Source organism: Bufo gargarizans, chromosome 9 (assembly GCF_014858855.1).
Source record: "Bufo gargarizans isolate SCDJY-AF-19 chromosome 9, ASM1485885v1, whole genome shotgun sequence".
NCBI lineage: Eukaryota > Metazoa > Chordata > Amphibia > Anura > Bufonidae > Bufo > Bufo gargarizans.
The window spans coordinates 5,950,962-5,976,658 of NC_058088.1; the positions used below are offsets into that span (position 1 = coordinate 5,950,962).

The window sequence follows — 25,697 nt, forward strand, 5'->3', positions numbered from 1 at the left end:
TAGCCATGTCATAGCTTTATTCCAGCCGCCTCTTGGCATGTTTGCCGTTCTGCCGCCGGAACTCCGTCCCGCCCCCATTATAGTCAATGGGGCCGGAGTGGTAGTCCGGGGGCAGGCGTGCACTAGCGGCAGCACAGATCTGACAGGCTATTTACCAGCCGGAACAGCCTGCCGGAGTTCCTTGCTGCTAGTGTGAAAGTAGCCTCAGATAGGTGTGGATCCTACCTATCTCCAGAAGTGAACGGAGAGCAGCCCTGCATGCCTGGCCACCCTCCATTCACCGCTATGGGAGTTTTCCAAAAATAGCCGAGTGCCTGCGGTACCATAACCATAAATGGAGTTGTGGCCATTTTTGCATGGCATGCTTTCCATTCACCTGTATGGGTCTTCCGAAACTAGCTGAATGCACTTGCTCAGACATTTTTGGAATTTCCACAGCAATGAATGGAGAGCACACCTCACATTCAAAGTGTGTTCTCCTTCTCTTTGGGGGTCCCATTCTGGAGATAGGTACAGATCCTAGAGATGGGACCTGCACCAACCAGATATGCTATCAATGTGGGAGATAAGCAGACCTCTTTATGGGACCATGAATTTATGAAAATGTATAGGGAGACTGACTGGCTAACTGTCTATAAGCTGAAACTACATAGCGAGTCTCTGTTCTAGCTCACAGAGAAGGCCCCCAAGCATGGAATGCCTCCTATGACATCCATATGCCTTAACTGAAGGCTGCTTTGTCTTCATGAGACTGCCATTTTAAACGGGTTCTATACTTCATGTAAGGCTTAATGCACACAGTCGTATCAGGGGAGTATTAGTATTAGGAAGCTGTAATTTACCTTTATGGGCCCCGTACCATGGCAATAAGTACACTGGATGCCATATTGAAGGCACCATACAGAGGCAAACGGCGTGCCAATGGCTCTGTATCAAAAGGACTCAGTTTGCCTTTTTCCAGGCTACATGTCTAAGACCTAAATAAAGTTGTTTAGCAATGAAGTAAATGTCAATTTTAAATATAAACCTCATTTTGCTCCATTTTCCGGTTCTCCACATGCAGCCTGTGATATAAACAATGGGAGTTTTCATCCAGGTTGTCATGGCTACATCCAAGGACACATATACTGTATATCTGCAATGTCACTGTATTTCTTATATTTCTATTTTCTATATGTTTTAAGGCATAAAACTCATTGCCATTGACTAGGCATCTGGATACTTCTACTGAGGAGGCCACTATGTGCTGGGAGCATGCACCAAGTTATTTATTAAAGGGGTGGACAATCTGAGGGCTTCCAGGAGAGTCAAACGTTTAGCTATTATCATTGGGGGGCTGGAACGTACATAGTTATTACACAGCACCCAGTGAAATCCTGCCAGTGCTGAGGGTCGTGGTTCCTGCAGCTCTCAACCTTGATGAATAAAGAAGAGTTTCAATCAGGGTGACCCCATTCTTTCAGCTCAAGATGCCCTAGTAGGGAAGAAGACCGCATGATATCTTCAATGACAAGGAGGAGAAAGGCGAACACGGTGCCGCAGATGGAAATAGACTTTAACCCCTTAACATTGGCTAGGGAAGATGCTCTTTACTGCTTGAGACATTGCCCTCCTTTAGCAAGGATAATGGTTTGGCCCATCAGCTTTTATCCTCTTCTTCGATCTTTTTGTTGTAATATGTAACTTGCTTGGGTCCATGCTATTTGGGCATAAAAGGTAGATGCCTGGGAAAGAAATTATTCTGCCAATGGACATAAACCACTATTATGCTCCTCGGTGTGGCCCCATACTGCCCCATGCTGTGGTTACGCCTATGCTTACTCTATTTTCCCATATAGCACATAGATTCTATGTCACACTATTCATTAGGTTATCATTATGGTAAGCCAGCATTATGGTGTGGGGAGCACCATGCCTTCTAAGGAAGTGGCAACTGACCATCCCTTTTAGAAGAATAATAGTTATACAGCTGTCACGGCCACGGTTATGGTCGTGACTCCTTGGGAGCCGCATACAGTTGTCCGCGGTTTTGGTTGTTGTGTCAACCGCAGCTGAGGCAGAATGTAGTTGGCCTCAGTGCGGTTGCCGCGGACATCAGCTTTGTGTGCGGTTCCCGGGGAGTTGTGTGTGTATGCACGTTTGTATGTCTGGTGTGCACTGTGTTTTATGTTTGTGTGCGCACGGACATCATTCCCCGCACTGTGGTTGCCCGTGGCAACGTTTGGTTGTTGTGTACATGTGGTGGCACTGTCCCGGCCCTCGGCTGACTCCCTGGACGGCTGCCACCCATGTCATTGCCAGCGGCAACAGCCACAGTGTGTTCTGTTGGGCACTTTCCCTTTTATGTGTGTTTTCCCTTCTGTGTGCTGGAAGGGTTAACTCCCTTCCCAGTGTGTCTGATGTCACTGGGTGTGGTTGACCGGTGGGTGTGGCCACTTTGGCCTATATAGCCTGAGTCTCTTGCATGGTGCAGTAGGTTGCTTCAGCTCTGCTAGCTGGAGCAGCCTCCTGTGTATTTGATCTGCCTGTGAGAGCCACCACTGTGGTCATAAGTTTAAGTTTATGTTTAAGTTCAGTTTGTCTTTGTCTGTGTGATGTTCGGTCTATGCTTTCTTGTATAGTTGTTTGCTGCCATGTATCTGGGTTCCGGTGTGTGGATGTATTTGTGGACTTCAGATTTCCTGCACACTGGTCCAGTCAGCAGGGCTGTGGCAGGTGGCTGGAACTAGTGCAGCGCCTGCCATATACATTGGTTTGCATTCGTGTTCCCCTTTTCTCTACAGCTTGGCCTTTGGGACTCCTGATCCTCCCTGTCTTGGAGGAGTGGGTTGTCCTACTCTGTCACCTAGGTCAGGGCCGACTTGAGGGCTTGTAGGGACTTTAGGTTCCGGCGTATGAGCCCTCCTACCATCAAGGTCGGCTCATACTGACAGGAGACAGGGTCAGCGTTAGGGACGCAATAGGAGGTGACCTGCTCCCTAATGCTGTGGTCCTGGCCAAGCAGCGACCGGACATCCTCTAACAACACACGGCTGAGGATTTCCCCCATCCTCAGCCGTGACAACAGCTTTCATCTCCACCTCCTGATTGTGATATGTTACTCGATAGGGTCCACTATCTTTGTCCTCTTTCCCTCTTTGAAATAACTTTTTGTAGTCTCTTAATGGGACTATCTGCTTAGGAAAAACCCCTTTTGCTATAAGGATCAGCAAAAATTACAATGATCGCAAGGGTTCCCTGTTGGTGTCCGCCACATTGATCACCTGTAATCTGCAGAGGATCCTGGCAGTAACTGTTTAATTCCACTGAAGCTCCCCTGCAGGGGAAAGGAAGCATTACATAAAGGCCATTGAAACCAATGTATAATGTAGGGATGTACTAGGTCCTCCACAGTGGAAGACACTCTTGACAGGTAATTACTAAAAAAAAAACAGACCATTAAAAACTGAATACGGACCTACAGATAAAGGTCACCCAGGGGGCAAACCGAGTGCCTAATTAATCAAACCAGGTACAGTATATCTCAAATATCACTAGATACCAAATATCACTGAATACTAAAAAATTTTACCAAAACAAAACAAAACATGAAGTAAGGGACAATGGCCAAGAGGCAAAGAGACGGCGGGGGGGGGGGGGGTGTCTTATTCTCTCTCTACACCGACCCTACTGTAGCCTCAGCCCGGAGACAACCCCTGATGGTAGGATTACACCGTCCTCGTGCCTAGGCCTGATGACCCCCAACCATCCTCACCACGTGGGACCTAAAACACATATTTCTGCAATGCGTTTCCCCCAATTTGGGTTCTTCAGGGGGCTGGTACAAATTAGATGAGGAAAATATTTCAAAGTCCGCACGCCTGCGCAGTCCCTCACCGAATACTTACTGTCAGGAGAGACTTTTTTTCTAAGTTGGCGCGCATGCGCGAACTTGTGTGATACATCACGAGATTGAAGACGCGGCTGGAGGAGAAACTCCTCGGAACGAGGGAGGTGTGGCAAAAAGGGGTGAGACGGACGCCTAGAAACCACACCATAGGCAGTCATAATTATGTAATCGTGATACAAATCTTTAAAAGATGGTCCCCGCCCCCAAACACACATACCGTACCTGCACGATCCCCTGAAGACGCTGGGTGTCCAGCGAAACATGTCGGGAGGCAGGGTGTATGTGTGTATGTGTTTTTAGGCTCAGTGGCAGTGAGGGAGCTCCAAATATAGGAGCAAATTATAGCTAATATAGAAATAGAAACAAGGTAACTACAAGCCGCGATACCAGGCTATAGTTGACATTGAGATAATATAACTGCTGTGAAGCAACACAAACGCAGCGGCATACAGAGCTAAAGAGGGAGCGAACCCTGGCCACGGATAGTTTTAATCTGTCATAGTTTAATGAGCACTAATTTACATCGTGTTTTTAAGAGAATTGACAAATAACAGTGATGTTTTATAAAAATACAACAGCGCATGAAACAAGACGTAGCTAGGTCCTATTGGACCATTTGCTAGTTCACTAATTTAATTAACGTCGACATGTGCTGTGAGGTCGCATCAATTTGTAGTTGTCAAGGCAAGTATAAGGCACAAGGTATCCAGAGGCGGAGGTGGTGTGCTCAAAGAAGGAGAAACACAGGGGGGCTTCACAACTATGCATATAAATACAAACAAAAACAAAAGATCTCCTGTTAAATGAAACAATTGAACGTTAAGACCGAATGGTGCCTGGGACCTAAAGCGGTAGATCCATTGAGTTTCCCTCTGAAGGATCTTTCTTTTCCAATTTTCCTCCCCTCGGTGATGGGGGAGACATCTCTAAAACAGAGAATTTAAGTACACGTGGGTCCCCTGCATGCTTTTCGTTAACATGGGTTGCTACGGGTGTGATCTCCTTTTTGCATACATCATTAACGTGCTCACAGACCCTCCTTCTCAGTTCACCGGAAGGTCTTACCTATGTAGTCCATAGGACAGGGACATTGGCAAATATACACAAATCCTTTACTCTTACAATTAATGAAATTGTGGATAGGGATTGTCTTATTGGTGGCAGAGCCTGTGATTGTTTTGGAAACAGAGATAAAACTGCAGGCCTCACAAGTGCCACACGAAACATCCCTGTAGGACGTCGGTCAAGCCAGTTGCCAGTAACAGCCGGTGCCAAGTAATAGCTGTGTACAAGACGGTCCCTTAAAGCTCCTACCCCTGCGGTATGTAATACTAGGGTACGAGGACATAGTCTATGTCAGATCCTGGTCCATCAATAAGATGGGCCAGTATTTGTCAAGGATGGTTTTGATTTCAGGATTGGCCACGGCATAGCTAAAAATGAGATGGATAATTGCTTATCTTCCGGTGTTTTTTTGGGGACCAAAATATATTTTCTATCTCAACCTAGTGCTTGTCTTAGGGTGGTCTTAGGATAACTCCTCCCAGTGAACCTGTTGTAAAGTTTTTTAGACTCAGTGTAGAATTCCTCAGGGTTCGTGCAATTCCTTTGAACCCTAAGGTACTGGCCCCTGGGGATCACCCTTTTAAGTGTGGGGGAACCGTGGCTATTCCAATGCAATATAGCATTGGTGGCAGACGGTTTCCTAAAGATTGTCGTAACCAGTCTGTCGCCCTGTTTCTTGACCTTAACATCCAAAAAAGTGATACATTCAGAGTACAACTCATGTAAACCTCAGACCGATGTTTATGTTCAATGCTTCAACAAAAGTAACAAACGCCTCCTCCTTGTCATTCCACAGTACAAACATGTCATCGATATAACTTGACCAAAATGTTATTTTGTTATTCCACCACATATCATGGTCAGGGAAAATGATATTATCCTCCCACCAGCCCAGGAAGAGATTAGCCTATGTGGGAGCACAGGGGCTCCCCATTGCCGCCCCCCTGAGCTGGTGGTAGAATCGCCTGTCAAACAAAAATAAATTGTGGGTGAAGGGTAAATTCAAGGAGTGTGATAACAAACTGATTGTGTCCTCTACAATACGTCCCTCGAGTACGCAGATATTCAGCCACCGCTGTGAGACCTTTATCGTGTGGAATGCTACTATATAGTGTTGTGGAAATTTTATTAGGATGTGTATTTGATATATTGTGTATTGTCATCATGTCTCTCAGTGTCAGGGTAAACCATTGGAGTGGATATCTTCCTGTTTATGTCCTGTCACAGCTGCTGGGTGCAGGGGTCTCCATCGGCGAATGGTCCATGTGCTAAGCACTGGGCTGTGGGCCGGGGGAGACTGATGTGTTCAGCAGAGCAGTGTTTTGTTGGCTCATGTATTGCCGCCGGCTAGGGCCCCCGCGCAAGACGCGGATTTATTGGCTTGGCGTGGATGCATTTGTTAAGAGAACAATATAAACTAAAGGAACGTGCGTTTATTGTCTCTAGTGCGCCTGATCAGCCGCTGGAGATAATGACGCTGTCCTGTAAATAAACCTGCATGTGGATCATAGTAACTTTATCTGGCATTGATCACTGAGCAAGGCTGGATAAAGTTCACTCCAGTGGTAATGTTAGATTATTGTATACATGTGTTTGTTAGCTAGGTTATTCTAAATGCTTATCTTCCTATGTCATCACTTCCTGTATGTCATCACTTCCTGTATCCTTGTCTTGGGCCAGCCCCTTCTACACCTTTTGTTTAGTCAATAAAGGACGGACACTGGGCAGGGCGGGAGGAGATGCTCAGCAGAATTCAATCAAGATGGTAACAAGTGGGTCTGTCTCTGACTGCGGCTGATGGGAATGGATTTACCTTTTTCCTTACACAAACTTTGATGCGAGCTGATTACACTATTAATTTTTCTACAACAAAACTACAGATTTCCTTTTCAATAGTGACTTCACATCTATACTTGCCAGAAGACACGAGGGATCAAAACTGAGAGTCTCAATCTGGTTGAGAAAATCCATCGTGTCTCTGGTGTACGATAGGAGAGATAGGACAAATTGACGAAGGACCTGGTCCTAATAAACACCACAATTTTGTGTGATTGAGTTTACTCCTGATACAATCCGGCGACCCTACAGTGGGTTTGTCCCCTTACGGACCTTGGGGAGTCCATAAAATGTGGCTATTTGTGGTGCCTCAGTTAACAAGAAATTATATTTGGTTTGATTAATTACCTTTGAGCCAGCCCTGATCCTAAGATGGTATTAAGCTCTGACACAAAGGCTGCTGTGGGGACTGCGGGTAGAAACCGATATCCATCCGGATATTTCAGAAGATCCAGACACATGTTGCGATACTTGTAATGATCCATGACAACAAGATTGCCGCCCTAGTCAGAAGACTTAATAATTATGGATCTATCTCTCTCCAGTGATTTAAGTGCCTCAAACTGATTGAGAGATCAGTTCCTATAGTGTGCAGACTTAATATTCAGTTGTTCAAGTTCAGAGGTCACAAGGTGTTGGCAGGTACTCTATACTCTTGCAAATTTATGAAGGTTAATTTAGAAAAATCCCTCTGCTCTGGGCTAGATCAGTTGCTTAATAGAGGGAGTCCCTTATTTTATGTCAATGTTCCCAATGCAGAGTGTTTGGTAATGTGAAGTGAACCAGTCTGACAACAATAGCGATAAAATGTCACTTGCCTTAGTAGAACAACATTAAAGGAGTTGTCCGTTCTGGACATTTATGGCATATCCAAAGAATATGCCATAAATGTCTAATACTTGTAGGTTGCAACTCTAGGAATTGCCTCTGTCCTGGTAACAGGGCTCTGTCTCGTGCCACCAGGAATGGAGAGGAGTCCACACATGCATGGCTCTTAACATAAATTTTAAGGGATTTCCAAAAACAGTGTGCTAGGCTAGTTTTGAAAGTCCTATAGAAGTGAATGGAGAGAGCCATGCATGTGCGGCCACTTCTCCATTTAAAATGCATGAGACGGGGCTCTGTTCTCAAGATAGAGGCAGGTCCTAGAGCTGGGACCAACACCGCTTGGACATTTATGGTGCATACTGTCGCTATGACATGAGTTTTCCACAAGGTAAAACACGTGTTCCATTACTGCTGATGCTAACGCGTTTTGAAAGCTGTTGTTCTCAGTCATGGCCTACTTTGCAGATCTCGCTGAACACTATAACGAGATATACAAATGAAAAGAAAACATAGAAGATGCAAACTACAGACATTATATCCATGTTGCTATGATCCGTGGATGTTGATCCACTGTGCCAACCACCCAAAAGTGGTAGGCTGCTGACCCATGGGGATAAGGGGCCCCAGAGTGGAGTACCTGAGGAATGAGGCTAACTCATAGTCAGGAACGGGTTGAGGTCAAAGTCCAGGATGGCAACTGTCAGTATACCTACAGGAAAACAATTATAGCTCAGATAGCAAGGTAAAGCAGACCAGCATAACCGAGCAGGACCTGTATTGATCAGGCAAAGATTGAGAGAGGCAAGTGGGAGTTTATAGGGGAGCTGATAACTATGTAGTTAGTTGGCAGCTGGACAAAAACACACGGAGCAAGGAGAGAAAGGGTGTAACCCCTACCGTGCTAAACCTGAGGTGATACTGTAACACCCCATAGTGGCGTTACCACTTCTGTACCTTGATACTGTCTTTATTGGTCTAACCTCATGTCATCTTATGCATTTATTTCCAGGTCCTTCACACTGTGCATTCCTAATCTGTTTGCAACTCCTATGTTTATGTAATGTACCTGGTTCACCAGCAGGTGGCAGCAAACACGGCAGAGCTGTACTTAGAGAGAATGGAACTACCCATTCCATTCTAACCCGCCCTCTGGAGAGTACTGGGCTAGACCTACTTGCTGTAGGAAGGGTAGGGACCAGTTAGTTTAGTTTTACCCCCAGCTAGGGTAAGGGTGTGCAGGGACATGTACGTCTCTGCTGGATGTGCCCACGCCAGCCAGAGCACCTTAAGCTTTGTTGGCCATGGAGGCCAAAGCTTGAAGCTTCAGCAGCCAGGAGAAAAGTTCAACAAAGTGAAGTGCAGCATACAGAAGTTATACAGCCAGCCTGTCAGTACAGCAGAGTGAGAGATAAGATATAGCAGAGTTGAGTTTGCCTGCCAGTTTAATGCTAAAGCCTGCTGGAACCAAGACAAAGCTTGAAACTGTTTGGAGAAACGTTTGTCCAATTAAAGCTGCTATTGAACTTCATCTCAAGGTCTGGACTCAAGTTATTTCTTCAAATCCCTCAATTATTCCCCCTATTTATTACTTCGGAGCCCAGCGGTATCTAGGTAGGAGCACCGTGACACACATAAAGAGACATTTTAGTCTGCACTATACCACTAAGCATTCCTACACCTGGGACGCGTGACACAGAAGGCCCTGTGCGGAGGCGGCCCATTGCAATATTCACTGAACTAAGCTCCTGTTCATACATACACACTGGATTTACAGGGTCAATGGTGGTGTCTGATATTTTGACAGGCACAGTATTTCTGCAATGTGAACATAACCTTAATGATGTATCGCAATGCACAGAAGAATCATTAAATTCAAGTTCAATAACCAATTCAGCTCTACTATATATCTCTTATACAGTCATGTGAAAAAATTAGGACACCCTTTGAAAGCATGTGGTTTTTTGTAACATTTTTAATAAAAGGTTATTTCATCTCCGTTTCAACAATACAGAGAGATTAAAGTAATCCGACTAAACAAAGAAAACTGAAGAAAAGTCTTTTCAAGATCTTCTGTAAATGTCATTCTACAAAAATGCCTATTCTAACTGAGGAAAAAGATAGGACACCCTCACATGTATTCCCTCTTAAATTGGCTCAGATCTCACACAGGTATATCACACCAGGTGCACATAATTAGTAGATCGTTACTCTGCATGTTGAATGAGGCTTGCCCTATTTAAACCTCAGACATTTAGTTTGGTGTGCTCCTGACTGTTGAAGTGAGAGTGAGCACCATGGTGAGAGCAAAAGAGCTGTCAGAGGACTTCAGAAAAAAGATTGTAGCAGCCTATGAGTCTGGGAAGGGATTTAAAAAGATCTCAAAAGATTTTGAAATCAGCCATTCCACTGTCCGGAAGATAGTCTACAAGTGGAGGGCTTTCAAAACAACTGCCAACATGCCCAGGACTGGTCGCCCCAGCAAGTTCACCCCAAGAGCAGACCGCAAGATGCTAAAAGAGGTCTCCAAAAACCCTAAAGTGTCATCTCGAGAACTACAGCAGGCTCTGGCTACTGTTGATGTAGAAGTACATGCCTCTACAATCAGAAAGAGACTGTACAAGTTTAACTTGCATGGGAGGTGTGCAAGGAGGAAACCTTTGCTTTCCAAGAGAAACATCGAGGCCAGACTGACATTTGCCAGAGATAAAGTTGACAAAGACCAGGACTTCTGGAATAATGTTCTTTGGACAGATGAGTCCAAAATTGAATTATTTGGACACAACAGCAGAGGACATGTTTGGCGTAAACCAAACACAGCATTCCAAGAAAAGAACCTCATACCAACTGTGAAGCATGGAGGTGGAAGTGTCATGGTTTGGGGCTGCTTTGCTGCAGCAGGACCTGGTCAGCTCACCATCATAGAATCCACGATGAATTCTACTGTGTATCAGAAGGTGCTTGAAGAACATGTGAGACCATCAGTTAGAAAATTAAAGCTGAAGCGGAACTGGACCATGCAACATGACAATGACCCAAAACATACTAGTAAATCAACCAAAGATTGGCTGAAAAAGAAGAAATGGAGAGTCCTGGAATGGCCAAGTCAAAGTCCAGATTTGAATCCCATTGAGATGCTGTGGGGTGACTTGAAAAGGGCTGTACGTGCAAGAAACCCCTCAAACATCTCACAGCTGAAAAAGTTCTGCATTGAGGAGTGGGGTAAAATTTCCTCAGACCGATGTCGAAGACTGGTAGATGGCTACAAGAACCGTCTCACTGCAGTTATTTCAGCCAAAGGAGGTAACACTCGCTATTAGGGGCAAGGGTGTCCTATCTTTTTCCTCAGTTAGAATAGGCATTTTTGTAGAATGACATTTACAGAAGATCTTGAAAAGACTTTTCTTCAGTTTTCTTTGTTTAGTCGGATTACTTTAATCTCTCTGTATTGTTGAAACGGAGATGAAATAACCTTTTATAAAAAATGTTACAAAAAACCACATGCTTTCAAAGGGTGTCCTAATTTTTTCACATGACTGTATACACATTAGTGAAATCATTAGAATGGAATAGAGTATGAAATTAAGGGAACATGTGTACCTACCTCTTAACAGTGCTGGGATATTACATCTTGGAGTTAACAAGCTGGAGTCGCTGTCATGTGTACATTGCAACAAGGGAGTTTAGTTGTATCTGGAAATTAAAAAATACATTTATGAGAGTCATAAAGACGCCTGTGTGTAAATCATTCGGGTTATGTAACAATGAACTCAAATATATCTAATAAACCTTTGAAATCAGCATTTCATTGTTGTAAAAGATGACTTTATATTGTGCTAACAAAGTTGGTAATAAAAGCAACATTTTACTGTATACACCTGACAGTTTTCATGATTAAGTCTTAAATTCTACAAGCCCGAGACGAACGGCGAAGATTCCTGGCACAAAAAAGATCAATACTGTTTTCAGGTTTAAAGAAATAGATTTAAATACGGATTATTAAGTGAGCCACAGACACAAGGTATCTTCCCCGGGGGACTTCTTGTGCTTCTATATTCAAGATGAGTGGAGGAAAAGTATCCCAAGACATGGACATAAGCACCAGGTATGGGACCCATAAGATGAGATGGTCAGCTGAGGAGGTAACAGCCAGAGGGCAATGCCATCCTGTTCTACAACAAATAATGGGAAAGGGTGCGTAAACATGAGTGGGAAAGAGGGAGGCATTTTAAATGTGTGGGGGCACTTTATTGTGTGTGGGGAAACAAGGGGGCAAATGATGTGTGTGCAGACATCAAATGGGCATTTTACCCGTATGGGCACAAAGGGGGGCAGTTTAACTGTATGGGGCCATTAAGGAGACATTTTAACTTATTGAGGCACTAAGGGGCCTTTTAACTGTGTGGGGATCAAAAGGGGGCATTTTAAATGTGTTGGGTGCACTAAGGGGGGCACTATTACTGTGAGGAGGGCAGGGTTACAGCGTAGGGGCACCATTACTAAGCTGATTCCACAGAGATGGGAACACTAGTATTGTGGTGGAGAAAGGGGCGACACTACTGCTGTGTATAGACACTGCGGGGGGCACCATTACTGTGTAACGACTATACTGTGTTACAGCATTATGACTTGATGCCACTAAGGAAACACTAGTACTGTGTTGGGCAGTAAAGGGGCACTATTGCTGTGTAGGGCACAAAGGGGTGCACTGTTATTACCTGATTGTGTTATATACCACTATTACCATCTAGGGCACTATCTGTTATGGCACTAATATTTTGGGGGTAACTATAGATATGGGGGGACCTAGGGAAGAAGCAAGCACAGTATTGTGGAATGCAGCAGTAAGGTAATTTCAAAGAGGCAGTAGGATGGGAAATTTGCGTACAGGGTGAGTATAGGTTGGAAGGGTGCTAGAAAGCTAAGATCTAATAAGTCATGGTCAGGAAAAGTAGTCATGGTGGTCTGCATCAGATGGAGAACAAAAGAGAAAGTGAATGACTGCAACTACATGCAATGTCACTTGTGATATACTGAATTCATTTGCACTGTATTCACCTACAGAACAAGTTCTGCAGAACCCCCAGGTAGAACTAGTAGTTTACCACCATGTGATCATTAGATGGTGGTAAAATTGTTATTTGTACAGTGCATTTTATTTAGCCACTACTCAATGGCAATGTGTGGTCCTGGTGTGGACGTATTATTTGGTAACAGTATGGTGGTGTTATTCAGGCACTATCTGATGGTTATATGTGGTCAAGGTGTGCAGTATTGTTTAGACCTTATATATTGTATTACATGGTATTATTTAAAGGCTGTGTGACTAGTAATACTGTCATCAAGAGTTCTCTCCTGCTACTGCGCCACTAGGACAAGTTTGCTGAGCATAGGATGTGGCTGCCATTGTTTAGGCAGAAAGGAATGAACGTCTCTTCTCCACAAGAGGAGGAATCTTTTCCACTGATCTCTGCCAATGCCTTCTGTAATAGTAGCAATGAGAATGGGGGGTAGATTGTGCACAAGACTCTGACTCCATCCAAAGCTATATAATTAAATGGGTGGCCCATCTCACACACTGGTGGCATATTGCTAGGAAATGCCTCCAATGTCAAATAGGAGCATGTCCCATCTCTGTGACCTGCGCCTATCTTTAGTACTTGTCCCTTAAAGTGAATAAGGGTGCTCCACCAGTTACCAACCATCCGCCGGTAGCTTCTTTGAGAGTGCTGGCTATTTCTGGAACTCCCATAGAAAGGAAATGGAAAAATGGGCGAACTTGTGCCATACACTCTTCGTTCACTTCTATGGAAGTTCTGCAAATGGCCAACCGTGCTCGCTCTGCCCTTTTTTAGAACTCCCATAGAAGTGAATAGAGAGCATGCTACTCATGTGCAGTGCACTTTGCTTCACTTTGGAGGCACCATTCTAGAGAAAGATGTGTGTCTCAGAGGTGGGACCTACACCTATAGTAATTTCACAACAGAGAAGATAAATGGCATGGCAGCTCAATGGTTAGCACTGGTGCCTTGGGTTCTGGGGTTCAAATCTGACTAAGGACAACATCTGCAAAGAGTTCAGATGTTCTCCATGTGTTGGGTTTCCGCCTGGTAGATTGTAGATTGTGAGCTCCATGGGGATAGTGACTGATGAAAATGTCTGTAAAGTGCCGCAGAATATATTGGCGCCATATAAGCAAAATAAATAAACAGTGCCGCTGAATATATTGGCACCATATAAGCAAAATAAATAAATAATAGAAAAAATGGAATTCTAGCCTGGATGGGTCTTGACTATATGAGATGTATGACATCCAGGTTGAGTTTAGGTGTGAAGATTGTTTTGAGAATCTTTTGCCTTCTAGACCACTTTATTCTGTGACTTTGTTTGTATATGTATGCCTAGAGGTGGGGCAACCTCAGGTTTGAATGTTCCTTGATTTTGATCTATGGGTAACATTAAGGTGCACCTGGGCAGCCTGCGTCACATGAGCCAGTTATAGGTGGGACTCACAGCCTCCTCTCTCCTCCCATTGTATGTGTGATTTCATGCTGGAGGTAACTGGGAGCTGCTGGCTGTATGTCGGACTTTATGCACCTATCATAAATTGTCCATACGGCATAGGTAGGTTAGAGTTAGGTCCCGTGCCATTTTGAGAGACCTTGACGGGGTGCGCGGGCTCCGGTATGTTCTTGATATAAGAATATATTGGCAAAAGTCTCATTTTAATATCAGCGTGAGGGTTTAGCCATATATTGTCATTTGCATTTACCATTGTAGTGCACCATTTTCAGTGATTTTCTGTGAAAATTGTTTTCCAAAAATATACAAAAATCATTTAATAATAAAATCATCATCACAAGTAGAGATGAGCGAATCGAAGCTGACAAAGTCGAATTCGTTCCGAATTTCAGGAAAAATTCGATTCTGAACGAATGCAAATTTCCTCGCGCTTCGTGTAAACAAATCGCAATTTTTCCCAACATGGCGGCTAGCCGGCTACACATGTGAGGTCATGGGACAAGGAACTCTGGGAAGGCGGGATGACCCATAATGCCATGCATGCAGCCAATCAGCAGCCAGCCACCCCAGTGATGTCACAGCCTTATAAATACGGCAGCCATCTTAGAGTCTGCCATTCACCATCGTACTTTGTTCAGGGACAGACGTGTAGGCAGGCGAGTGAAAGAAAACCTAATTGTTAAAAATAAAATGGAAAAAAGCGATTTATTAGTGCAGGGAAAGGATAGTGAGAGGAATCATTTCACAGGCAGGGAGAGACGTGTGCAGATACTAGGGAGAGTCATAGGAAAAAACTCGTTGTGAAAAAAAGCGATTTACAAGTGCAGGGAAACATTACTTGGGGATCCAGATAGTCTCATAATACAGCTCTGTCATTCCAGCAATTAGTTATTGGGGTGCAAGTGCTATGCTGAAAATCCTTTAGTGGCTTTTATCTGTGGAAAAAGATAAATATATACGCAGGTCACTTTTACTGTTAACTGCGCTGATATCATTTAGTGGCCTATTTCAGTACAATACGAGAAATATTTACGCAGGTCACTTTTGTTGTTATTTGCGCTAAAAGCGTTTATTGCCATATTTCACTACAATACGAGAAAAATAGACGCAGTTCACATTTGGTGCTATTTGCGCTGAAAGCGTTTATTGTCATATTTGTCGGGGACTCTACTTGTATAAGCGTTTAATAGAACAGGTTCTGTAGACATCTATGTGGAATCAGCTGACGACGGTGTAAAAGGAATGCGCTTCTTCTTGGCGCTAACATCGACCTGTAAGGCTGAGTTCATACTTGAGTTATTTGGTCAGTTTTCGCCCTGTGACTGCCCAAATAAGTGAAGTGTGCAGTGATTCTAAGAGCGACGCCTGTCATCTGCCTGTCATACTGACTCACAGTATTATTTCACTACCACAGCAGACTCCCTATACGTGTTACTGCAAGGCACAGTGTTCTACACCACTAGAAAGGCTCTCTGCAGCCCGGAAATAGCCTTTTGTTAATGCGAGTCATCGCAAATTAATTTGGATCAAAGCAAATTTTTCTGGAAAATTCGGCGAACCGGCAGAATCGAATTTTTGAGAAATTCGCTCATCAAAAATTTAGAACATCTTGCGGTTTGTGTGGTCATCGCTGGACTCTGAATTTCCATACTATCTACTTTATCTTCTACAAATGAAACTCATGCAATATTCCATTTGGTGAACATTCAGTCATAGCCACCATTTTTCAGGGGGATGTGGAAAAATCCATTTGATTGAAAATGATCTGTTTTTATCTACTTCATCGAGAGATCTTTCCATCATCATTTCATTTGCACATGGTCACACGACCAATATTAACTTCTGGTTTTCTTAAAGGGAAGCTGTCTCCAAAATCTTGGACTATTATCTTCAGTGACACATGAGTAGTACTGCAGATAGTAGGAGTCCAGATGGCTATTTTTTTATTTTCCGCCTGTTTTAAGTGCATGAAAATAGTCTAAATCTACAGCAGCAAGGGAGCTGGCGTAGATTTAGAAGAGGCGGTGGATCCGCTGAAGTATGTAGAGGCCGGCGTCCGCCAGCGCAGGGCTTTACTAAGACGGGTGTCTAAAACACCGGTGTTAATAAATGACCCCCTTAGTTTCCAGCAGTGCAAGAAACTATTTTAAAGTGGTCCTCTTACTGACAGACCCCATGTGCGCTATTAGGGCAAATAGATATTAGAGGTCCAGAACTGTGTCAAACCTCGCCAGTCGATATATATCACTTGTACACACATTACATTCATAAGAAATGTATGGTCAGTGTTGGTTTCTTCTCGGGTTGGCTTCAACAGAAGAAAGGATTGTCCCATATCTCTTAACTATCCCATGTATAGTGATTTTCCTAGGAAACTGACCCATAAAGGGTGGAACATGTGGATCTCCCAAGGGTGAGTATTTCTAGGAGGTTTGTGGCATTCCTGGGTGGATCAGGGTATAATTTAGGGAAATGTTGGGAGCCAGACTGCCTTGGGGTGGCTATGTCACAGTACAATTAAGGCTGTGTTCAACGCTAAACAGATAAATGTTTTACAATAGAATCCTATTGTGACGGATGTGTGGCAACATCTAAGGCATCCGTTTAAATTAAACATCATGTGTATTTGCAGTAGCCCAGAGAACAGGATATCAGCAAATTGTTAGTTTTATTATGTTATATAACGTAATGTTTGTTATATCATGCTATGTATTGCACACAGAATAACCTGGTATGGATGGCACCGCTGGGGTTAACAATCCTTGCTCAGCCCTTGTAGGAGATAAGTTATGGGCTGCCCCCACCCCCAACCCTAACTAGGTCAACAGTGGAGTTCAAGGAGAGAGGAAGCTGTGACTTGTTTTCCCTCTTCATAGGCCCAAAAAGCTACAGAGACTCACTGATCTCTGCATGATCTACAGAAGGAGAGAAGGAGTAAGATGATGGAGAGAACTAGAGAACTTAGAGTCTTCATGGCCATGCATTGGAGTCAGTAAGATAACCTGCTACCAAAAGCTGTTAAGACTTTATTGCAGTGAGGGGAATACTGCTAAGACACCCTTCACACCTGGGCCAGTCGTATCTCTAAAACTCTGTATCCTTCAGTGGACATTGAAAGGGTACTATTGCCCATTATAGATTCTACTATAAAAGAATTGAGACAAAGGGAAAAGGGCCATATCTCCATACATCGTGATCTGGGAAGAATTGCACTGTGTACAATTGGAACTGAGTTTTGCTATCGTTGGATGTACTACAGTACAACTCCTATCTTGCACTTCAGTAAAAAAAAGGCATTTATTCTGTTACGTCTGGCCTGGTTACTGACTCCTGCATCATACACCGGCCGTTGCACTCTAAACGCCCTGCCTTGCTTTGCACCCATACAGACACTTATCATGGCTACCCTGACTGCCACCAGGTCCTAGGGAGCAACAGTGTGAGGAAAGCCACCGTTATAGACTTTCTACAGCCAGAGCCACTATCACTCCCATCCTCTACTCCGGCTCCTGATGGGCTTGCTGCATATACATTAAACATGGGACAAAAACATCATATCAACACAGCCTGAGAATTTATGGGTAGATATAAAAATAGCTGTTTAATCCTAAGTGCTAATGTTCATTTTACACAGGGCGCCTATGGAAATGATTTCTCACACTTGACGACTATATACAGTAGGTGAAATAATTGCATTATCACTTGTTTTGTTATGTAACTGAAAATGTAGAATTATGCAAACCGTTGTGTCACATAGCTGATTGGATAGGTGCTTTGTATTCCTGCTTAGCAACAGTGGATGTCTTAGCTCAGTGACGGACTGGGAACTTAAAGTGGCACTGGAAAAAATGCTAAAAGTGGCCCCATTTTCTATTTGTGTCCAAATTTATGGAAGGCAGGGCCAACATAGGTAGGTAGGGCTGGCAATATCAAATTGTGGCACATTACACCACTCCAACAGAGCCAAATACCACAATCCATCACAAAATACTGCAGCCAACAGCACAAAATTCATCCCCAAAAACGTCCACTGGCTGGCCATGAGGAGGGCTCATGGCCCCTTGGGCATCAGACTACCGGGAATTTTCCCTGAAAGGTATATGGCCAATCCACCCCTGTCTTAGCCTCATAGTATTATTTTTATGTAGTATCTACAGGTTCCAGCTGGCCATAAAAACGTCAATATGGTACATGCAATGAGTATGATCCCAAATAAATCCTATCACTGTTAATTATCGTTCTCATCAACAAGATACTGTCCAAAAAGTGCTATGATCGATGATCAGCCGGATCTCCTGCATTGTGGTCACTTGGTCAACACTAGAGATGAACCAAAGCATTTCTTTGTAAGTAGTGTGTGCAATGACAGGGAACGGCGATTGCGCTGCTCCCCGTCATTGTACCCTTCAAATGCCGCGTTTATACATGATAGCGGCATCTAATATATAACAGAATGTAAAATTAAAATTAAAAAAACAAGAGCAAACAAATCATACTTACCTGACGCATTTGCTTGTGACGGGCCGGCCGGCACCATCTTGCTTGAAGATCTGATGTGAAATCTCATGCGGCCCGAGATGACGTCTCATGGGGCCTGCCTGTTGGCGTCATAGGTCACTGCACACGGAATTTCGGACTGGAACTTCAAGCAAGATGGTGTTTGTTTTTTTTACACTATTTCAGGTTAATCGATTATACCACGAGGCACAAGGAAATTCGGCTTCACGGCAAACCAAATTTATCCTGAAATTCGTATCGAAGACTTCGATTCACTGAACACTAGTCAACACCATTGGTCATTTTAAAGAACTCACATTAGACCCTGGACCTAAGGATGGAGCACCGAGACCAGCTGATATGGCTGATGGCAGACATTAGGTTCTCAAATTTATGGCTCAGTAGAGAATTTAAAGCCGCACTCAAAGCTTACCTGATATGACTAGTGCAAATTCTGAGGAGCATCGAAGAGTAAATCCATGTCTTATGTGCTACCTCCTTAGACATAACACAGCATATTAGTTTTGCCTACAGAAGTGGTATCCGACCTGAGGCTCTCCAGCTGTTGCACAACTACAAATCCCAGCATGATAGGATTTGTAGTTTTGCAAAGCTGGAGAGACACAGGTTATATACCACTGGCCAGGAGAATTCCTTTATAATGTACATCCATCTAAAATCCTTGAAGGGCTTCTCAGGGTATAACAACCTTTTAAAGGGGTTCTCTGGGAATTAAGAAAATGAAAATACTTAAATATTACTTTATTATAAATATATTTCCAAATACCTTGGAATATAATGGCTCATTCTGTCTGGGGAGCAATCATTAGGAGAAATAAAATGGCCATCGTCCTATTAGTCCAAACAGAACCTGTCCTCATCACACAGGAGGACAAGTTACTTCACCACAATGAGCTAAAGAGCTGCCTCATCCTCCTCTCTTACTTGTCAGGGATTGTGAACCTGAACACAGGTGATAAGAACTTCAGCTGAATCTCTGTAAACAGATGTGGCTAATGAGCAGCAGCACTTGTATGCAGTCTCCATTACCACAGTCCTACATCACCAGCCTGTCCTATCCGTCTCCTCTGTACTTCATGTCTCCTCATGAACTCCATTCCTACAGAGATTCAGCCGAAGATATTTTCAGCTGTATTCAGGACCATAATCCCTGACAAGTAGGAGAGGAGGATGAGGCAGCTCTTTCTCAGTGTTGTGAAGTAACTTGTCCTGCTGTGTGATTAGGACAGGTACTGTGTGTACTAATAGGACGGCAGCCATTTTATTTCTCCTAATCATTGCTCCCTATACAAAATGAGCCATTATAACTAATGAAAGGTATTTGGGAATATATTTATAATAAAGGAATATTTACGTATTTTTATTTTCTTAATTCTCAGAGAACCCTTTTAAGCAATACTTGCAGTCCGCCTCCGTAAATAGAAGATTCATACTTATGTACCGCGCTGTTTTCGGAATTTCCATGTTCCTTTCCCTGGACTCTTTATATCCTGAGCTACATGGGCATAGTTCCATGCTCCGCTGCAGCCAACAACTGGCTTCAGTATGACGTGGTCCAAGTTAGGAGCAGGTAAGTAGGAATGTTCTGCTGACAGAGGCAGGCTGCGGGCATTACATAAAAAGTATTTATTCTCGGAGAGACCAATGTGTTTGTGAGATGATTATATGGCACTTACTGATATTGTGTTTGTCGAAATTCTGCACCATTTTCTATATTTCATAAGGTATTCTCCATTGTTTACCAAGTCTTATTGGTGTCCACACAGAGGTCCTGTCCGTAAGATGGCCGCTTATGTACGGTCATGTGACCAGACAAATCACCTCCATGTGATGTCTTCTCCATTCAAACACACTCCACCTGCACTAAACTTCCAACAGAACAAGTAGAGATAGTTGGTGCAGTGTATTTGAATGGAGGAGATGATTTGCCTGGTCACATGACCCTCCATCAGCGGCCATCTTATGGACAGAACCTATGTATGGACACAACAAATAATTTTGTAAACAAGAGAGAATACCTTATGAAATATAGAAAATGGGCAGAAAGTGACTAACCCCTTTAACCCCTTCAACCCCGGGCCTGTTTTCACCTTCCTGCCCAGGCCATTTTTTGCAAATCTGACATGTGTCACTTTATGTGGTAATAGCTGTGGAACACTTTTATTTATCCAAGCCTTTCTGAGATTGTTTTCTTGTGACACATTTCACTTCATGATAGTCATAAACTTGAGTCAATATATTTTACCTTTATTTGGGAAAAAAATCCCAAATTTACCAAAAATGTAAAACAATTACCAAATTTTCAAATTTCAATTTCTCTACTTTTATAATAGATAGTGATACCTCATATAATAGTTATTACTTTACATTTTGCATATGTCTACTTCATGTTTGGATCATTTTGAAAATGACATTTTTATTCCAAAACCCACTTTTTAAGGACCAGTTCAGTCACTTTGTGAGACCCTTCAACGGGTGGAAGTCACGCTGTCTTCCACCCGTCCTCTATTTCTTGCTACATTTGCTCAATTAGGAAGAAGTAGGGGATAGCTGAAAGTCAATTACACTTCAGGATCAGACTACAAGGAAGTGGTTTGAAGTGTGGTTGTTCACGTCTAAAGATGAACCAATTGATAAATTTGGAAATTTGATCTTCAATTTTCTAAAAAATTCTGATTCTAGTAATTTGAATTCTGTGTCACTTGGGAGAATCAAACAGTGGACAGAAGAGAGGAAGAGAAAGAGTTTTCAAGAGCACCTTTAATTCAGGCCGAATTTATCAAATTGGCTGGTTGATTCTGCCAAATTGGACTTAAATTGAATTAAAAAAATGTGTTCATCTCTAGATCTCTAATCATGTTTTTTATGGGGGGTGGGGGATAAGTTAAAACAAGAAGATGGTTTAACGGTGAATATAACTTTTACTTGCCCTACGGTAGGCCACAACATAAAGCTCTACTCTTGACGTGGGTCCTTAATGGTAAGTAATGCTTAATTAGAATATTTTATTTGCAGTTTATAACTGTAAAAAAAAATTATATAAAGTTTGGGCTAATTTCTATAGAAAGCTTAATTTTTGTTCTTAAGAAATGATTACTCATCACTACTGCGAGGAGTACGGTAATACATCACATATGTTTGGCACAATGAATGGTGTTACAAAATGTGTTCCTATTTAATCTCAGCCAATTGACACCGGTGTTGTTTGCACAGACGAATGTATGATCGAGTTTTTTATGTATTTTTTTCAATTTACTATGATCACATTATGTTTATTACATACTATAATTATGTAACAGAAATTCATAAACAATTCAGTAATATTCTTGTAAAAAACATTAAAACTACAAGATACGACACAAACATAGAGTTCAAGGGTTATTCGGGTACAAAAAAAAGGAAAAACCAAGAGGACCAATGGTGGCCTGTCGGTGTACACTGAAAAAGTGCAAGTGCAATATTAGGCTACTTTCACACTAGCGTTCTGAACGGATCCGATCATAATAATGCAGACGGAGGCTCCGTTCAGAACGGATCCGTCTGCATTATTTTGGCATATAACAGCTAAGTGTGAAAATAGCCTCGTACGGATCCGTCCAGACTTTCAATGTAAAGTTAATGGGGGACGGATCCGCCTGAAGATTGAGCCATATTGTGGCATCTTCAAACGGATCCGTCCCCATTAACTTACATTGTAAGTCTGGACGGATCCGCACGCCTCCGCACGGCCAGGCGGACACCCGAACGCTGCAAGCAGCGTTCAGCTGTCCGCCTGTCCGTGCGGAGGCGAGTGGAGCGGAGGCTGAACACCGCCAGACTGATGCAGTCTGAGCGGATCCGCTCCATTCAGACTGCATCAGGGCTGGACGGCTGCGTTCGGGTCCGCTCGTGAGCCCCTTCAAACGGAGCTCACGAGCGGACCGACGAACGCTAGTGTGAAAGTAGCCTAAGTGGTCAGCCACTAGTAAAAAAGTTGGTATAACCCCCTTGAAAAAGCTAACGCGAAAAGTGTGTTGGGGAGTGGACTGGTGGTGGTGGTGTGCCGTGTCCAAGTTAGGTTGGTCAGTATCTGTTATGTGCTCATGATATTTCGCTGCTCTTATGCCTTAGTCACTTTATGCGGTGTGTTACATCACCCACATGGCAATGTGTCTTTTCTTATGCAATTGAAGATGAATTTTTATACTATTTATTATTGAGATACAACTATTTGGTTATACCAACTTTTTTACTAGTGGCTGACCACTAATATTGCACTTGCACTTTTTCAGTGTACACCGACAGCCCACCATCGGTCCTCTTGGTTTTTAATGTTTTAAATGTCTTGTGACTTGTGTCAATCATGTCTCTATGTAATTTTCAATAAAAATTATGGAATTTTGTGATTACCTTGTCTTCACATGTGTTTTTGTACATTGAGTGACCCATTTTCTTTGATTGTTTTTTTTACATGTTCAGGTGTGGGTCCTAGATATTGGTTTTGGGCTATATATAGGTTTCTTACAAAAAAAATGAAACCAGGTTATACTCACCTTGCCGATCCTCCACTGCTGCTATTCCAATGAAGCCCGTTTCCCGGCTGTGCTCCACTTCCTGCTCCTGTCTCCACACGACAGGAAGTGGTTGTGAATGCAGCGGAGCCAATCACTGGATGCATCCATGACCTTCCCCAGCCACTGCCTGCTGAGCTGTGAATCTAATCCAATCTTGTAAGATACAGCATGCAGAAGTGTGTGTCTAATCCCATCTTGTATGATACAGCCTGCTGAGCTGTGTATCTAATCCCACCTTGTATGATCCTGCCTGCTGAGCTGTGTATCTAAACCCTTATGCACACGACCGTATCCATTTTGTGATCCACATTTTTTTGCAGTCCCATTGAGATCTATGAATAGGACATGTTCTATCTTTACTGGAACTGACATATGGATGTAGAAAACACGCTAATTATGTCCCTATGTTTTCCACATTCGTATGTCAGTTCTGCAAAAGATAGAACATGTCCTATTCTGGTCCTCATAATGCAGATCTAAAACCCATAGAACTCAATGGGACTGCAAAAAAAAAAAGTGAATCGCACACAGACAACATCCTTATTTAGTGGATCCACGACTTGCAGACTGCAAAACTGATATGGTTGTCCTATTACTCATACTGAACGCCTATAACAGTTTCATCCATGGCGTCCCCATACCAATGACATCCACAATGTCCCCATACCAATGACATCAACGATGTCCCCATAACACTGACATCCACGTCACCCCCATAACAGTGACGTCCACAGTGCTCCATAACAGTGACCCCCACAGTACCCCCATAATGGTGCCATCCATGGTGCCCCCACATCAGTGACATCCACAGTGCCTCCATAACAGTGACATCCACAGTGTCCCTAGTGACATCCAGTGCCCCCTATTTGCCATCCAGTGCTACTTTGTGACATCCAGTGCTCCCATTGTGCTATCTAGTGACCGCTTGTGCCATCCATTGCCCCCTTGTGCCATCCAGTTCCCCCATTGTGACATCCAGTGCCCTTTTGTGCCATCCAGTGCCTCTTTGTGCCATCTATTGCCCTCTTGTGCCATCCAGTCACCCCTTGCGACCTCCAATGCCCCCTTGTGCATTCCATTGCCCTCTTGTGCCATCCAGTTCCTACATTGTGCCATCCATTGCCCCCTTGTGCCATCTAGAGCCCTCTCTGTGCCATCCAGTGCCCCCATTGTGCCATCCAGTGCCCCCATTGTGCTGTCCAGTGCCCCTGTTTGCCATTCAGTGCCCCCATTGGGTCATCTAGTTCCCCCATTGTGCCATCCAATGCTCCCTTGTTTGCCATCCAGTTCCCCCATTGTGCCATTCCGTTCACCCAATGTGCCATCTAGTTCCCTCTTGTGCCAACCACTGCCCCCTTGTGCCTTCCATTGCCCCCATTGTGCCATACAATGCCCCCATGTGCCATCCAGTGCCCCCTTGTTTGTCATACAGTGCCCCCTTTGTGTCTGCCAGGGCCCTCTGTTTGCCATCCACAGTGCCCCCTTGTGACACACACAGCACAGCGATCAGCCTCTATGGCAGATCGCTATGCTGCCACTCCTGCACAGCGCTTACATTGCACTGTGCAGGAGTTGGGTGAACTGAATGGCATAATTGGGGAACTGGATGGCAAACAAGGGGGCACTGGATGACAAACAGGGGCACTGGATGTCACAATGGGGGCACTGGTTGGCTCAAGGGGGCACTGAATGGCACAATGGGGGAACTTGATTGCAAACAAGGGGGCACTGGATGGCAGACAGGGGCATTGGATGGCACATTAGGGGCAATGGATGGCACAATGGGGGAACTGGATGGCACAAGGGAGCAATGGAATGCACAGGGGGGCATTGTAGGTCACAAGGGGGGACTGGATGGCACAAGGGGGAACTGGTTGGCACAAGGGGGCAATTGATTGCACATAGGGGCACTCGATAGAACCCTGTACGCAGCAGAGACTGACAACCAGCAGTCCTGCACATGCGCACTAGCATTCTGCCTAGTGCGCTGTGAAGACTGCGTCCCAGCAGGAGGCGGTGACATCACTCATGACGATCCATCTCCTGCTGCAGAAAGGAAGAGAAGAATACGGACTTCGGCCAGAAACTAAGAAGACCCATCCGGAGGGACTACACGAACGGGCTGCACTGTGGAAAGTAAATATTACAGCACTAACCTTTCCTCCACAGGTTAGATTTAGGCAGCAATTATTAAGTTATGCCTGGAGAACCCCTTTAATTTTATGGTTAAGAAAGCAGGTAGACAAGATGCCTTCTCCAAAAAGTCAACGCTTGGTCAAATATTGATCTGTCCAGTCCGTAGAGTTTAGAGATTTAGTAAATACTAACTAAATCAGTCGAATTTTGCAACAGAACTTCTTTACTGTTCATTCCTGATAATTGCCTGCTTATCAGAGGAGGTGAGAGCTGCATATTAGGCTACTTTCACACTAGCGGCAGCCTTCTCCGGCAGGCTGTTCCAGAGGCCGCCGCTAGTGCACGCGTGCCGT

The 25,697-nt window shown here is 43.9% G+C and overlaps 1 protein-coding gene across 1 annotated transcript in view; it reads right to left on the reverse strand.

Moving 5' to 3' along the window:
* The window catches only part of LRFN1 (leucine rich repeat and fibronectin type III domain containing 1), a 189,648-nt gene that overhangs the window by 64,849 nt on the left and 99,102 nt on the right, over positions 1 to 25,697 (reverse strand). Inside the window, 1 exon segment of the mRNA XM_044268541.1 lies at positions 11,220 to 11,308. The gene's annotated coding sequence lies outside the window, so the exon portion shown is untranslated.